The following is an 18,656-nucleotide window of genomic DNA, read 5'->3' as shown; positions in this document are numbered from 1 at the left end:
TGATCTTTTCAATCTGATTTCCAACAAATAAACCCCAAAACAACAAAATAAACAAGGAGATATAAGACAGAAAAAGAAATTGCAAAGCCTTTCAAAGGGAAGTTGACCAGAATTATTATAGGAAATGGGAGATATAAGAAAATAATATAGACGTAGAAAGAAATCAAAGGAGAAACAACAAAAGAATTATAATTTAAAAATATAGTTTTAATCCCAAGTTATTATGTCCCATCTAGTTCATGTGTAAGTGTATAAGTAAAAAAAAAAGTATCAAAAAGCATGAATGGGGATCATTTCTACAAAATATATGGAAATGAAATCACATATTTATTTGAACCCATATCTTGGTCAACCAATACTTTTGGAATTTGTAATAGCAAGGTATGTATATAAATTTTATAAAGTATAATTTCATTTATGTTGAAATGTAATAATTTGATGCTAAATAGGTAATATAAATATAATGTAATATAATATCAAGCAAGAGCCTACAATATATTGATGAATTGTGAGCCTGTCAAAAGGGAGGTCTTGGCTTCAAATCTACTTGAAATTAACACATAATAATAATTAATCTAAACAATAATAATAAATGAATAATAAATAATCTAGGCTTCAGATGATTACCTATAAAAAAAAATTAATATATTATAATATCACAATTATTAAATGTGATAATTTCTTATGTTAGTTAAAATAAGAATAAATTTATAATTTTATGATCATTAATATTATTATTATTATTATGATTAATTATTTAAAATATAGATATAATTTTTTTTTTAATATTATAATTATCTATATATTTATGAAAGATATCCAAGGATTGCAATCAAGGAGAGACTTGAGTAAATTACAACCAATCAGATGTTCTCAAATTAGGGTGGGGACCAACATTTTGTAAATCTTTGTGAAACAAACTTAGACTTGTAACCCTGATCTTGAAAGGATAATTTGAAGGTCATCTACTGAACATGAGAAAATGTAGAAAAAACAAAATTGTAGTACTCTAAATCTAGTTTCTAAGCTACTAATATTTTTTTAAATTGGATAAGATTAAGAGAGTCAAACCTCACGTACACTAAAAAATGTTCTTTATTTTTGTTGAAAAACATAACACAGTTATTTATATAAGCTCAACAAAACATATAGTTACATTTAGTATTTTAAAAAACCTTATGGTTGGATGATAGGTGTCTAATCAATATAACACCTTTTTAGTTATAGGATTGGAAATCCCTTACTACCAAAGTACTATGCTGATCTTCATTAAATGTCAATTCGAGAGCATGAATTTGAGATGATGTCTGCAAAGTATATGCTCTAGTTTTTGCTAAAAGTCACTACTACCTTGAATGCAATAACCATTAAGGAAATATAGTTTATCCAAAGGAGAGACAACTATGAAATACTTGGAAGGGAATTCTAATTATTTAACCATACATCTACACACCTATTGCTGCAAAAATAGTGACTGGTTTTGTTTCTAGTGGTTGCAGGAATGGCAGTTCTAATCTTAACTTAAAAAATTGAGTCTAACTCCTACTTACTAAAGTAAACTCCACCTTCTGCATGGGGCCCCATGGAAGAATTAAGGAAAAGATTGAATCAGACAAAAGTATAGAAACTCAGCAAAGTCATGTATTCATTCAAATATGCAGTATTACAATAACTTGGGAAAACAACAAAATGTCTATCAACTCTATCTGTCTGCTCACTACTTAACCTCATAGATATAGACAAGGTCTTATTTAAAAGGAAGGAAAACAACAAACCCCTATAATTGTGACTTCCCCATGAACGAATGTTAGTTACAACTTAAGACTACAAGCATGCAATTGTAAAGACATTAGTTATCCCTTAAATTCCCCACAAATATAGATCATAGAAAATGCTAGATCTGCTCTTTTATCTGACTTTAAATGGCTTCCAAGAATCCAGGTATCATGCTTTGCATGTTTAACTAATCACTTTGATTCTTGCTTCCTTGCTCAGCCACTTTATTAGGTCCCTAATACCATCAATAATACCATCAATGCCTTAGTGCTATTCCTTCGCAGTTTGTTTTTGATTAACTCTAGCTCAACTTGTATTCTTGTGATCAACATTTAATGCACACAAAACTTCCCACAAACATTTATTTGCATTTATTAGTTTAGAAAGAAAAATCATTAATTATTCAACTAATAGTTTTTGCAATCTCTTCGGCTGCAGGAAGATCTACCCATATCAAACATTCATGAAGAAAGATTTTTACCACAAAATGAACCCATTTTTAGATATAATTCCGATTATAATTTTTATGCCTTATGTCCATACTTTATACATCAAAAGTTCAAAACACTTATACTAAAGGATGATAAAGTTCAGTATGTTATAGACAAATGTTCACAAAAAAGGCAAAAAAGATTTATATTTCTTCATGTCATCATTTTCCCCCCCAACCATCCTGAAGTTGGTCCCTTCAGCATCTATAGGTTTCTGATACCCATCTGCAACCTGAGATCATTGGTGATTTTCTCCCCTAATTCATGAGCTCTATAATTAAAGTATCCATGATTTTGTTTCAACCTTTCCAATTTTTGTTCTTCAACAATCATGTTATATTCGGCAAATGAATCATACTTTCCAAGCATAGGATGCAAGAGTATTGGTAGTTGGAAATGAAGAGGTGCCCAATAATTTTTCTGACTTCTACCTAACATCATACACCTGGGCATCCTATTGATGGCCAACTCCAAATTTTGAGGAGAGTGCAACTCCCTTGTTCTTAGATCTTCTGGTAATCAGATCCATCTTTGAAGGGAGGCCTATAGAGCATCAGGGGCATTTGCAGAACAATGTTGCTCCCAATCCAGAATTGCCTGTTCACGGATAGGGTGAATTTTGGCAGCAACACTTTGACTATTGTTAAAAGAAATCCAATCAAAGAATATTTTGTGAGTGTGTTGAACCTCTGGCTAAATGTACAATGGTTCAAACATTTCTTTTTCTCTATAAGGAGCAGCCTAGTTCTCTCAACTAATCTCATTCTGCATCTATGACATAATTGCCCTAAACTATACATCTCCCACATATAACAATGAATTCCAATCTTTATGATCTGGAACAACAAGATTATGAACATATAACTCACAGAGGAGATTCTGCAGAGCCATTCAAACTGATTTGAATGCTGCATAGAATTCTTGGGGAGTGTGCAAGGAAGGGTTCAACCCTCGAGTAATTTGAGATAATTGAAAATTAATCATTAACTCCTTTAAGAACAATGTGTAAACTGAAGATTGTGACTTGCAATTTATAAGCTCTAGAATGAGCTCTATAATCTTTGTGACATGTTGTTGCAGGACCATAATTTCACTATCCTTCTCTTTAATTTGATGTGCTTGCTCCTTGATAGTTTTGAGCAATTGCTTCCTTTCTAAGTCCTAGTTTGATTTTTCCCATTGAAATTGTTGGTACAAACTAAAGCTGGCTATTAATGGAGTAGAAATGTCCGGTGGTGTATGACGATGGACAATAGATCTATAATCTTCAAGGTGGTGCTCAAGATGATGGTGGTCAGTAGTGCTGTCATCCTGAGAATGTTGACATTCAATAGAGTTGTTATTTTGATAGGAAACAATGTTATCAAATTTTTCTAAAGGTACAATGGATGAAAGATAGGGTGAAATAGTCATTTTAACTCAAAATGTTTTAACAACTTCTTGAACCATTTCTTGTGCAACAGATGGATATTCCTCTGGTGGTAGATTATCAGTTTCCTCCACTAGCTGTTCAAACCCAGACACTATTTTCTCTGAGGGCTCTGTGTCACTATCAATATTAATAGGGCTATTTGGCTTTTTGGGAATTTCCTCAAGATCATTTTCATGTTCAGGAGTATGGGTTATAGTTTTTGAGGTCTGTAAAGGTGGAGCTTCTGAATCAATGGGTGGAATGGAAGGTTACTTTTTTGAGTCCACCCTAGGCAATCTGGTTACTCATCATGGGGTAGAGATTGGTTGCTTACTCTTATCAATAGATTTCCCTTTATTAAGGTTGTGTGCAAGTTCTTGTGATACTAGGGATACTTCTTCTGAACCTTCCTCTACAGCAACTGTGTGTGATTTTTTCTTTCTAGGAGTTGAGGCTTCTGCGAGCAGAATTTTCTTTTTCATAGTTTTAGGTATAGATGCAGAAGCTAAAGCTTTTGAGCCATTCTATATACTACTTTCCTGACTCCTACAATAGTTTTCACTCTTGTCCCCATTCCTTGCCCTTTAGGTTCACCCCTTTTAGGTCCCTCTATCTTGAGTTTTACAAAATCCTCCCATATTCCCAAGTGCTGCCTAGTCAACTCCCTTTCAATTATAGCCCTAATCAAGCAATGGTGGGATACTGACTAGGTTTTGCCTGTATGTACATAGATAGCTTTCCTTTTGATAATATTATAAAGGAAGCTTGGGAGATTTACAAGACAATCACCATGCTACAAACCACTCAAAATTTTGAAATGAACAACATGCAAATAGGAATACTTTCCTTCACAGGTAAAATACCTTATGATAAATTCAGTAGGGTGGATGAATTGCAAAGGGAGAGATAATTGTAATGTACCTTGCTTTTTTTTTCCTCCAATCGAGGATCTCCAAGTACTGAGAATTGCTCTTTTGTTTGTCATGCATCCATGTCTTGTGTCCATCGTTCTCCATTTGTGGGAAAACTAGAAACTTTTTCCACCACCTCCTCTGTAAACCCTATTTGAATGCCCTTAACAATTGCATATCCATCCCTTAATGTATTATGAAAGTGGAGCACAATTTCCTGATCTAACTACTTCAAACTGAAATAGTAAGCTAGCCAACCTCATTGTTGAAACAAACTACATGTTGTTGGGTCTGCTAGTAAGACTCTATGGTCTGTCAATTCATGCCGCTCAGGTTCTCCACTCATATTTTTTGAAAAAAAAATGCTATTACTGGAAAATTCATTGCAAGTGATTTCAGAGTATGGACGGAGATGGCTGTAGGGGTTTCAACAAAGGGAAATTCTTTAAAAAAAATACTTCAATACTTTCCAAATGTCACATCCTTCAGTACTTCATGATGACATTTTAATCACCAAACCATAATGAGGATAAAGATCGTGCTCAAAACATATGCCATATTAATGAGGGGTTATGTGAAATCATGATTTAATGGTTAGCCTTCATTATATTATTTCACACATTTCAGAAGTACAAAGGAGTGCCATCTCATTATTGAAATGACCCTTCCCCATACATCCTACATGCCAACTTAATATTTTCCTTGATTTGCATTTGCATTCATGATTTCAATTTTCCCTCCCCCCAACCTTGTAGAGATTGGGTCCCACTAGACCGTAAAGATTGCAAATTCTGAAAATAGAAATAACATGCTTTTCTAAATAAATTAAAATTAAATAAATGCAAAGTGATCAAGTGTGACTAACCTAAGGTGTGATATGAAGGATGGTCTGAGTAGTACTGTATGAGAAAAAGAAAGTGAGATGGCATGATGATGGAAAGAAAAGAAGGTGGGATGGAATGAGGTGAAAAAGAAATGAATTTCACATGAATGTGAAATTTTTATTATGAAGTCCTTGAAAATAAATTCAAGGGGTTGCAGGCGTCTGAGTGGGAAACTCAGATAGAGTGGCTGTAGGAAGAGATGTTTCTGTTGTATTGAACTATTGAAGAAATTCTTCCTAGGTTGCTAGTTTATGATATAACTTCAGGCAATGCCCATTAACCAGGAGTTTGAAATTAACCAGATCAATTGTTGATAGTTGAACTACCCCATTGTTAAAAATTGCAATGATTTCATAGGGACCAAGCCATCGAGTCTGAAATTTGCCTTGGTGATGTTGATATCGTGAATAACATAGGAGTGCCCAATCACCAACAGAGAATTCTCTATCTTTAATGAATTTTTCATGCCATTGCTTTCTTTGACTCCGAATTAATTTTGTGTTATGAAGAGATAACTTTTGCCATTCATCCAACTCATTGAGATGCAAAATGCAATCTTGTTGTGTTGCAGGAAGGGTAATATCAAATTTCAAAGTTGTCCACAGAGTTTTATGTTCAAATTCAATGGACATAACAGTTGTCTTCCCATATAGGAGCTAAAAATGTGTAAACCCAGTAGTGGATTTCCATGTTGTTTTGCATGCCCATAAGGCTTTAGGAAGTCTAGCTACCCAATCTTTCCAATGCAAAGACACTATTTTAGTGAGTATATGTTTCAGCTCTCTATTTGTCACTTCTACCAATCCATTGGCCTGTGGATGATACAGAGAAGATTTGCCATGCCAAATTTTATAGTCCTCCATGAGTGCAACTATCAGATTAGATGTAAATTGAGGCTCTTGATCTGATTGTACTTCTCTTGGAACACCAAATCTGGTAAAGATACATTCATACAGAAACTTTGCAACATTATTGTCATGAGGATGCTTCATGGGTTTTGCTTCTGCCCACTTAGTAACATAATCAGTGCAAACTAGTATGTAACTTTTGCCTTTTGATGGTGGTTCAATAGGTCCAACAAAATCAATTCTCCATTTATCAAATGGTTCTACTACTATCTGTGGTTGCAGGGGCATATCATCTATTTTTGTCAATCGACCCAGTCTTTGACATTTATCACATTTTTTTGTATATTGGGCTGCATCCTTGTGAAGTGTGGCCCAATAATAACCCATATTTAAAAATTTTAATGCATTCCTTTTGTTAGCAAAGTGGCCACCATAGGGTTCATTATGACAAGCGTGAAGGATGTCATAAGTTTCATCCTCTCTAAGACATCTTCATGTTACCTGATCTGGTCCAGTATAAAACATGAACCCAAAGATCCATGAAAAGTTAAAACTCTTTTCCGCCAGCAATCATTTTTCTTTTGCAGAGAAATGTGGGGGAGTTTTTCCAGTAGTTGGCAATGTCAGTATACCAAGGGTTTTGTGCTGACAAAAGAAAGAGATGTTCATCGGGAAAGCTATCTTCTATGGCTGCAAGATCATCAAGTGTTTGAAGATGAGACAAGAAATCAGCTACAACATTTTCTTTACCTAGCTTGTCAACAATGGTGATGTCAAATTCTTGCATTAGTAACAACCATCGAGCCAATCATCTAGAGATTTCTGGTTTGTTCATCAAATATTTGATAGCATAGTGATCTATATGTACAAATATTTGGTATCCTGTAATGTAAAGTCTAAATTTAATCAGAGCATAAATTATAGCAAGCAGTTCTTTCTCTGTCATTGTATAGTTATACCGGGATCCTTGAAGATTCTTGTTGATATAGTAAATTGTATATTCTAGTAAATCTATCTTTTGGCCAAGTACAATTACAATGGCATGATCTAAAGCATCTGTGTGTATGTGAAAAGGTAACTCCCAATTTGGTCCTCGGAGCACTAGTGCTGTTGAGAGGACTTCCTTAAGCTGCAGGAAAGCTTTTGTACAATCTAAATCCCATACAAACTCTGCATCTTTTCAAAGCAATTTATATAAAGGTGCTGCAATATGATTGAAATCTTTGATAAAACGTCGATAATACCCTACTTCTCCTAGAAAACTCCTGACTTCTTTCAATTTAGCTGGTATAGCCAATGTGCGTATGACTTCTATTTTTGCTAGATCTACTTCAATTATTTTAGGGGAAATAAAGTGTCCCAACACCACTCCTTCTTGCATCATCATAAAACACTTTTCACTGTTTAAAGACAAATTGTAGTCTTTGCATCTTTGTAAAAGCTTGTCCAAGTTCTCCTTGGCTTCTTCAAATGTTTGTCCATATGTGGTGAAGTAATCCATATATACTTCCAAACAATCTGCAGATATGTCAAAAAAAATGCTAATAACAGCTCTTTGGAAAGTTGCAGGTGGATTGCACAAACCAAATGGTAGGACAACATAAGCAATGTTCCCCATGGACACGTGAATATGGTCTTGTCCTAATCCTCTAGTGCTATCTAGATTTGATTGTAGCCACTGAACCCATCCAAGAATGAAAAGTATTTTTTTCCTACAAGATTGTCAAGAACTTGATCGACAAAAGGCAATGGAAAATGATCCTTCTTGGTAGCCAAGTTAAGTTCTCTATAATCTATGTAGACTCGCCATTTTCCCCTTTTTTTGGGAACAATAACTAATGGTGACACCCATTGGCTATCTGAAATAGGATATATGAAGCCAACATTGAGTAGCTTTTGCAATTCATTTTTGACAATATCCCTTAATGCTGGGTTTATCCTATGCTAAGGTTGTCTCATAGGTTTGCAATCCAGACTTTTATAAATACTATGGGTACAGAGTGCAAGATCCAAACCTTTCATATCTGTATACTCCCAAGAAAAAGCATCTCGGTGCTTTTGTAACAGTTGTAGGGTATTATGATGTTGTGTCTGAGATAAGGACTTGCTTATATTTAATTCTCTCCCTGGAACGATTGTTGTTTTGACTACATTTTTAGCAATTGAAATTTGCACAATTGGTTGTGAATCTATCTCATGTGGCAGGAGTGAATGCATAAGCTGTGTAGACTTGAAATAATGAAGTTCGACGGGTAAAGGGAAATGCTTTCTAAGAAACACTCTTGTTTAGAAGATGTCTCAAGTTGTGTTCCATACTCATTCAATATGATAGAAGAAATGACACCATCTTCTTCTTTAATGTTTACAAATGAGTTCCGTGAGATCATCATCAATTGTTGAATAGAATCTATGTCCATATCAGAGTCACCCATATTTGGCCAGACAACTTGGTCATCATGTAGACAACATAGGAGTTTGCATACTCCTATGTGAATAAATATTAAAATAATGCACCTTATTTTTAATAATCGCTTTACTCTTTTTAAATTAATTTATTAATTTTAAATCTCATGCACTCACTTTATTAAATCCACTTGTTTTATCTTAATATATTTTAATCACATGCATGCATCATGTGATCTAGAATCTTTTAATAATTTTAATATCTTTTCCACTTTTAAATTTATTTTTGAAACTTAATTGTTAAAATATTTATTAACTTAAATAATAATATCATTTAGCACTTATTAAAAATGACCTCTAAAATATTATTAAATAATTATTAAATTAAATAAATATTATCATATTCCAACTTTAAAATTATAACTTTTATCTTCAAATTTAATTATTTTATTTAATCAATTTCCCAATTAATTAAATAAAATAAATATTAAAATATCATATTAATTTTCTATTAAATTAAATTATTAATTAAATATTTTAATTAGACTTAATTAATAGAAAAATACACCAAAGACTCATAAAATAAAATACGAAAACCTATCATAGCAAAACACATACAAAATCAGACCAAGGGTTAATATCACGAATTACGTCATCTGACACATTCAAAGGGTACTCGACTTAGATAATTGTTCTAATTTTCAATTAGGAAAAATGGCTTAAAGGGTTGGGATTTGGACTTGAGAATTTATCTCCCCTCTCTTACCATTGAGATAGTGCGATAGGGTACGCTCATCCTAGCAATTCAGGGAAGTCGATACCCGGTACCTGCAACCTACATAAAAATCATGCATGTACATATAATCTATATATGCTAAGCTAAACAAGCAATGACAAGAAGAGGTGCATCATGTAGATCCTGACTAGTAGGTGACTACGACTCCCTTCCTTAACCATATCAAAAATGCCATACAATAAGAGAACAAACATGCACACCATACACATGCAAGTATGGGGTAAGTATCCATAAGAAAACACATATGATAATAATCCATCTAACTAATCATCATCAATAACTGAAATCACTTGAATAATCATCATGCATACATGAACTATAAAGTACCAAGTAATCTCATCATATAATAAACTGAATCTAAAACAATATCTGATAATCTCAAAATAATGTTACTAATAATCATCAACATAAAACTAGCCCTAAAAGAGTTCAACAATGATAACAAAAATGCGACCTAGGGGCAGGCATTACATCCACCCCCCCTAGAATTAGGCTTACTCCTAAAAGCCTACATGAATGATAATACTAAAGAACTTGTTGTACGGGTCCCATTGAACCCTTTCCCTTTGTAGGAGGATGTGACTCCACTGAGTACGCTCTCTTGGCTCTACCCATGTCAGTAACTGTAGGTTCTGAAGCTATGGGTCCCTGGCCTGAGAACTGAGGTTTCCCTTAAGGGCAGTGATATGACTTGTGCCTGCGTTGTCCACATGAGAAACATTCTCCATTGAAGCTCCTCTGAACTCTAGGTGCACTAGACTGCTGGAAGCAATAAATCATATAAAACTAATGCATAATAATAAGATTCTATTTTAATTCGAACCCAAACCTGAATCAATTTCCAAATCTTGATTCTACTAAGGGAAGATTGCAATAATATTTTTAATTCCCATAACTAGATGAAACAATATGCATGCCCAAATTCCAAATTACAAAATTGAAGATTCATTGATAGAGAATTATTCAAACACACATAATAGACACAATGAAGATAGGAAGGTAAAGAGCATAATAAAGTATGCAAAATAATCACGAGTGCCTACCTGGACACCGATGCTAATTTGTTAAACCTCAAAAAATTGTAGAGAAGCTCCTCCTCTTAGAACCTTTTCCTTTCCAAAAATTCCTTCCTTCTCCAACATTTGCAATTCCTCCAAGAACCGAACACCCCAAGTGACTAGGAGTGCTTGTAGAAGCATATGAGGATGTAGAAGCCTATGAGCTTGTAGAAGCATATGAGCTTATCAAAGCATATGAGGATTTCTCAAATAGAATTTAACTACCCATAGTGAGAATGCATACAACCAATATATTCAACACATGAAATCCTTAGAAAGTATTCAAAAGACACGAAGAAGATAGGAAGTGCAAAAAGTGAAATACCATAAACTAAAATCACAAGTGTATAAGATTCTTCATTTAATCTACAAGTCGACCCATTTATCACTTTGAGTTAAGCATAGATTTATGCCTCTATTATTTTAAAATAATCAGAAGATAATTATATTTACTTATTTAAACCTTTGAACTAGTTCCCATTGACTTATAAATAAAATCATTCACATTATCCAAAACATTAGAATAATACTTATCAACTTTCAAATAATTGGTTTACAATTTCCTTTAAACACTTCAAGGACAATCATTTATTTAAAATAGTCCTCATTGATTTTAAGTAAAATCAATCTCATTAATAATTCAATTATTTAATTCCACTTATTAATATCTCTTTTCTTTTAATTTGCCCTCATTAAAAAAATCCATTTACTTAAATTGACTATATATTATTAATTATTGATTATTACATAATATTAAATATTATTATATAATATTAATTAATACATTTATTATGAATAAAAATTTTAATAACAGATTACTTCTTTTTATAATATTTCTATTTAATAATATAAATCTAATTTAATCAGAGGATAAAAATAATGGAGAATTCGTTATTTAATTTATTGTAACTTGTTATTAGTTATTAACAAGTTATTATTAAACTATTAATTCAAAATGTTAATGGAGTTGCTAATATAAAATTAATCAAATTTATTTAAGCAATGAGTTTAATTGAATGATTATCGATGATACCAGTGTTAGGGAAAATTGCAAATTAGTTAATTGGCAATTGATAAGTTTTATTCTAACGATTTGAATAATGGAAGTTGTTCTTGGAATCAATGGGGTTTTATTTAATTGTTAGTAACACTAGTTATTGTAAAACTATTGCGAGTGATATTATTGAAAGTCAAAGGAAATGAGTTCAAAGGTTTAAATAAGTAAATAATTATCTTCTGATTATTTTAGGAAATTGTTTTAAAATAATAGAGGGATAAATCTATGCTTAATTCAAAGTGATAAATGGGTCGACTTATAGATTAAACGAAGAATCTTATATACTTGAAATATACTTGAAACAAAAACTGAGACCTCTGCACTTAATTCAACTATGTAATTTTAGCAAACCAAAACATGTGCTTGCATTGTATTTTCTCTATGCTTCTTGTTTTGGGTTTTTGGGTTGACTAGTTGTTGACCAATTATAGGACATCTACCAGAGGCTTGGGGGTTATGATTGTGATGTCATGATGATGTCTTTTGATCTCTATTCTTTATAAACCCAACCATGGTAATGTGATGGTATGCTCTATGAGATGTTTTTATTTACTGATTGTTATTGCTCATCAGTCTTCTTGAGTGGAGCTGAATTATATGTATATGAGACACTTGACTTAACCATTTTTGAGTCATCGATTAGTTATACTTGGATTACTTTCTAGCCACCTTGATGGGGAGTGAAGTATTTGTTTTGATCTTGATGATGTCATGTTGTGACATGTTTTGACTCAACCATTTTGGATTCTTCGATCATTATTATTTGAGATACTTTTTGGTTGCTTGTTGAGAACCAATGGATATTATGATTATGACTGATACCTTCAGTTGCCAATAGAGAACTGTTGTGGTCATGATTATCTATGGATGCTTTTTATTTTCTCATGGAGATTCGATGTTCTTATTATGGATTGTCTTTTGGTATTTTTTCAGTCACTTGTATAGGACTATGGTGAGTTTGAGATTTATGATTCCATGAGCTTAGGGTAGGTTATCTACTTGTAGTGTCAGGAAGTCGCTTGCAATGGGGGCCAGGGCCCTAAGTGGCTACCAGGGTAACTCATTGTAAGTTGTTTTAATAAGTGAAAACATTTACACTAAATGAGGATTAAATGAACCTAATAAAATAATTATATGTTCTTGTACATGCCTTGAGCGCTAGTACAGACTAGGATGGGAGTAGAGAGAACACTTGATTGCAACCTTGCATTCCATAGTATGCCTCATCAGTATGAGAGGATACTAGTGGTTGTATAAGGATCACTAGGGGGCCGGGGTCTATTGAGAGACTGCTAGGGTAACTCTAGCATGTACTGTGTGATGACACTTTCCTGATTGTATAGTAGGTTTCCTACATGTCTTTGTTGTGCCTCTGGGATTAGATGTCAATTTGTGATTGGAACCTTTGAGTTAGTATACTTTTAGGATTCCTGGACTTAGAGAGTACTTGTGGTTTGTTATCTTGTGTTATGTGATTTGATATCCTATTTGGGACTTGAGATATCTCCTCAGCATGGTGGGAGTGGACCATTTAGGTTCCATGCGGTCGGGTGGTAGTTCTTTTTCCACTCTTACCATTTGAGATTCCTTGGTAGGGTGTTACACTTCCTTTATTGCATCAAGCAAGGGAATTTTTACCATCATTTGCTTGAGTTGCTCAAGCAAATCTAGTGCCACTTGATTTTTAATTGGCAAAACTTTCTCTATTAACCTACTAGGAAATGGTGGTTTCTTGGTTGTAGGAGATACAATGGTGGTAGGTTCTTGAACTGACTCAACATTTGTATCATCTATTTCTGTTATAATGGGCTACTGAGGTGAGGCAAGCATTGTTCCAGATCATAGATGGATATCATTCAGGGTGATGGAATAAATTTTTTGTTGGGCTAAAGGTTTTGCACTGTTAGGATTAGGTGCAAGTTGTGCAGGTAACTATGACTATTTTGGAGGAGCTATATTGGCTACAAGATGCATTAAGGTTTGTTGTTGAGGAGTTTGAGTCAAGGCTAGTTGATGTTGGTGCTCCTACCAATTCTGGGTTTGTTGCCAAACCTACTGAGGTTGTTGCCAACCCTACTGAGGTTGGTGCCACCCTTGGTTAGGTTGTTTCCAACCTTGGTTAGGCTGCTGCCAACCTTGGTTAGGCTGTTGCCAACCTTGGTTAGCCTACTTCCACCCTTGGTTAGGTTGTTGCCAATTATTATAATTACTATGTTGTTGTTTCCATTGGCTATTACCACCATAATTATGGAGTGGGTCTTGAGGAATACCTGATCTTGGAGCCCACAACCTTCATTGAGAAACATAGAGGAATTTCCCATTTTCATCAATTTCCTTGAACACGGTAGGCACATGTTGTGATTCCAAACTAGTGATAGGCTTGCATCGACAGTTGCATTACTTTTCTCTGCAATGGGGGTAATATTCCACCAACATAATATCAGCATCCTCCTTCTTCCTTCTTGCTTTCATGATGTCCAATTGTGTAGCAACATCATTAATGATGTCTTGCTTGAAATCTAACAAGAGATTTGATAGTTCTATCTTAGATACTCCTGCCCCAAGATTTTTTTGCAGTTAGTCCCTCAAACCTCGTCCTTTTTTTATTGTTTCTTTGGAATAGTTCAAACAAATATTCTAGATTTGAGCCCACATCTTCTGTGTAATGTCACCTCTAGCCATTAAGTCTAAAGCTTCCATACTCCTATCATGCACTCCTTTCATAAAGAGATGCTTTTGGGACTCCTCATTTAGCTAATGTTGCATGTTATGTTGTAAGTTAAACATGAACCAGGCAACATAGTCCTCCAAAGTCTCATCCTCCTTTTCTGACATTTTAAAAATGTCATCTCCTTTCAAATCATGGCCTCTACAATATTCTTTATATTTATTAAGGAACAGGTTACTCATAGTTGGCCAATCTGTCACAACATTGGCACCTAGACTCATGAACCATCTTAAAGTGGCTTCTTTGAGAGTTGATGGAAATAATTTTAGCTTATGGGCATCAGTTGTGTAGTCATAAATTCGACAGAGGATGTCGAACTCAAAGAGAAAAGTTTTTGGATCTTCAGTAATAAGGCCATAGAATTTAGGCAGGGTAGCTGAGGGTATATTTTTTAGATTTTGGTTACCCTACTAAGGAGGAATTGGAAAGGGAAAGGTAGGCTAAGATGCTACCATTTGTGGATGTCCTAGTGGTGGCTGATAAATGACTAGAGCTAATGGATTATCTTGATATTCTGGCTTAGCAAAAAGATTACTCAAATGGAAGGATTCTTCAAATGTGGTTGGTGATTGTACTTGTTCTAGTACTTTTGCAAATACATTCTCAGACAATTCTTCTTCTTCTTCTATTTCTTCTCTCTCTTCTCTTTCTTCAAGGTTAGGATAAAAAGGATCTTCCTTATTGAAGTTGGGAAGAAATCTTCCAAGGTGATCTCTTCTCCTATGCATGCAAAAATGCTAAAAATGAAACTAAATGACTAAATAGTGAATACTAGACTGACACCATCCCTGGCAACGATGCCAAAAATGTCTAATCAATATAACACCTTTTTAGTTATAGGATTGGACATCCCTTACTACCAAAGTACTATGCTGATCTTCATTAAATGTCAATTCGAGAGCGTGAACTTGAGATGATGTCTATAAAGTATATGCTCTAGTTTTCACTAAAAGTCACTACTACCTTGAATGCAATAACCATTAAGGAAATCTAGTTTATCCAAGGGAGAGACAACTATCAAATACTTGGAATGGAATTCTAATTATTTAACCATACATCTATGCACCTACTACTGCAGAAACAATGACTGGTTCTATTTCTAGTGCTTGCAGGAATGGCAGTTCTAATCTTAACTTAGAAAATTGAGTCTAACTCCTACCTACTAAAGTAAAATCCACCTTCCACATGGGCCCCCATATAAGAATGAAGGAAAAGATCAACTCAGACAAAAGTATAGAAACTCAGCAAAGTCATATATTCATTCAAATATGTAGTATTAAAATAACTTGGGAAAACAACAAGATGTCTATCAACTCTATCTGTTTGCTCACTAATTAACCTCAGAGATACAGATGAGGTCTTATTTAAAAGGAAGGAAAACAAAAAACTCCTATAATTATGACTTCTTCATGAAGGAAAGTTAGTTACAACTTAAGACTACAAGCATGCAATTGTAAAGACATTAGTTATCCCTTAAATTCCCCACAAATATAGATCATAGCAAATGCTAGATCTGCTCTTTTATCTAACTTTAAACAACTTCCAGGAATCCAAGTATCGTTCTTTGCATGTTTAATCGATTACTTTGATGCTTGCTTCCTTTCTCAGCTACTTTATCAAGTCCCTCTTTGTTATTCATTCAAATAGGTCCCTTCTGACTTTGTTGCCAAGTCTCCAGCTGCAACGGTGTCATAATGCTTCTCATTAATACCATCAATGCCTTAGTGCTATTCCTTCGCAATTTATTTTTGATTAACTCTAGCTCAGCTTGTATTTCTGTGATCAACATTTAATGCACACAAAGCTTCCCACAAACATTTATTTGCATTTATTAGTTTACAAAGAAAAGACATTAATTATTCAACTAATAGTTTTTGCAATCTCTTCGGCTATAGGAAGATCTACCCATATCAAACATTCATGAAGAAAGATTTTTACCACAAAATGAGCCCCTTTTAGATATAATTTGGATTATCATTTTTATGCCCTATGTCCATATTTTACACATCAAAAGTTCAAAACACTTATACTAAAACATGATAAAGTTCAGTATGTTATAGAAAAATGTTCACAAAAAGGGCCAAAAAGATTTCTATTTCTTCATGTTATCAATAGGTGAGAGAAATTTCTAAACTTTTTATATCTTTTCATACTTTTCTCATAATTAATATTTTTTAATGATTTTTTAAAGTGACTCCATCCTGAAATTGTGTACCTCTTCGTGCGTTGGGCATAATTTGCATCAAAATAATCTAAAATAACAATTTTCAAAAAAAAGTGTATAAAATCAAGTTTAGAAAAATAATATGTAATTTATTTTCCATTTAGTTAAGTAGACCAAAATTTATTAAGAAAATGGTAGATATATCTAATCTTGTCCAAAAATTAAAAAAAATTATGTAGCTAGAAAGGTAAGAAAATGTGTGAGATTATGGTGATAATTTGAGAGATAACCACTTCACCATTTGCAAACCTAATGAAGTCAAAGATGAGAATTGATCTTAGAAGATGAAAAAATGTCTAAAGCAACAAAAAATGGAGGAAAAATATCAACCCAAGCCTTTGGGTAGTTAACAAAGAATATCGCCAAGCATAAATGTGATAGCACTTTTTTGTTAAAAAAATGCAATCACGTTATGCTTTGTATGATTAAATTGTCATACTAGACATCATGTGATCACATTTTGTCTAGAATGACTATACTAGACATAACTCAATCACATTATGTCTAGTATGAAGTTACTAGACATAACATGATTACGTTGTGTCTAAATAAAAGTATAGTTAATTTATCAAAGGCCTAATAGGCCTAATTAGGCCATGTTAATCAAGAAACTACTTTAAAATGGATTAATTTCATCAAATAAATGATTGGATCAACTATGACACTATAAAAAATTCTAAATCTTGTGTTTCATGGTTTGAATTTGCCATACATGGGACACATTAGAACCATCACATTTTTCAATTGCTCCATCATTTGGTTCAAAATATTGTGAGAGTAATACAAAAAAACATTGTAAGGAAAACATGTGTATTACCAAAGAGTGCCCAAATCCCACTATAGAAAGAGTCTGGTAGAGGGACAATGCACAATTGGTTTTATACAAAGATTCAAATGCCAATTCTATCAAGGAAAATTTATCTTCTAGAATTTAGACTTTGGATCTTGGAATAATTCAATCTGTTGTCCACCCAAATGGTGACCCTTACAAGGCATATGTAATTGAAATGCAACACTACACTATAAGGTTAGGATATAGGAGAGAGATTCTTTTAGTTAAACCAAAAGATAAATCAATTTTTGAAGAAATGATGAAGACTTCTTTTGAAGGCTCTAAGGTATGCTGATTTATTTTACTCAACTTTCTCATTGATCTTTTTGTGTGTATGTCAAGAATAGGAGGAAGAAGGGTCTATTATTAAACCAAGGGTTCATCACCATGAAAAAGAAGGAAACCTATAGTTGTAATACCCCAAAATTGGCTCATTTCCATGATTACCGATTCTGGTCTATTTTGATCAATCCTAAATTCCTATTCTACTAGGCAGTTCTTATTCTAATTTTCACTACTTGACTTGATTTTCAAATGCATAAAACCTTAAATCTGCATTAATCAGGCTATCTATTTAATTCCTAAGTATTGACTCAAATTAGTCACATTAAGCCTATTAATTAAGATTTAAATTAATTTAAAGTGTTTATACTTTAATTAAATTAAATCATATCCTAAAGCTAATGTACAAAGGAATTAAAAATATTTAATTTAATAATTATGCTCACTTTATTTAATTGAATGAGATTATTCAATTAAATGGAAAAGGCATTTATGAGGTCATTTCTCACTTTATTAAATTAAATAATATCTTCAAAATCTTCTCTTCAATTCTGAAATGGAAACTCTAAGTGAACTACCTCTTGAATTGGAAACAATTTAGTTAAATTGTTCTCACACTCATAAAAAGCTTAGTTAACTACTCATCATACTCATATTTGAAATAGTTAGCTTTACTTGCATAAGGAAGTTTCCATTTTAACTAAATCTTCTCTTTAATCTTAACCGTCCATCCAAATTGATCTTGATCATTGATCAATTCCTAGATTCTATTTAAGTGACTCTCAATCCCTCATTACAGGGGTTGGAATTTGATGATATTGAATTGTTGCTGAACTAAATACTCATTTTATAGATTTCATATGTGCTTTTGCTCAGTATTTTGATATCATCTAGCTTAATAATACATACATCTAGCTTAGTTTCTTTTATTGTTTAATAGAATAAATTGCACATC

The sequence above is a fragment of the Cupressus sempervirens genome, chromosome 4 (genome assembly GCF_028749045.1).
Source record: "Cupressus sempervirens isolate cs-2001-9-10 chromosome 4, ASM2874904v1, whole genome shotgun sequence".
Taxonomy (NCBI): Eukaryota; Viridiplantae; Streptophyta; class Pinopsida; order Cupressales; family Cupressaceae; genus Cupressus; species Cupressus sempervirens.
Note: the sequence above shows the minus strand (reverse complement) of the source record.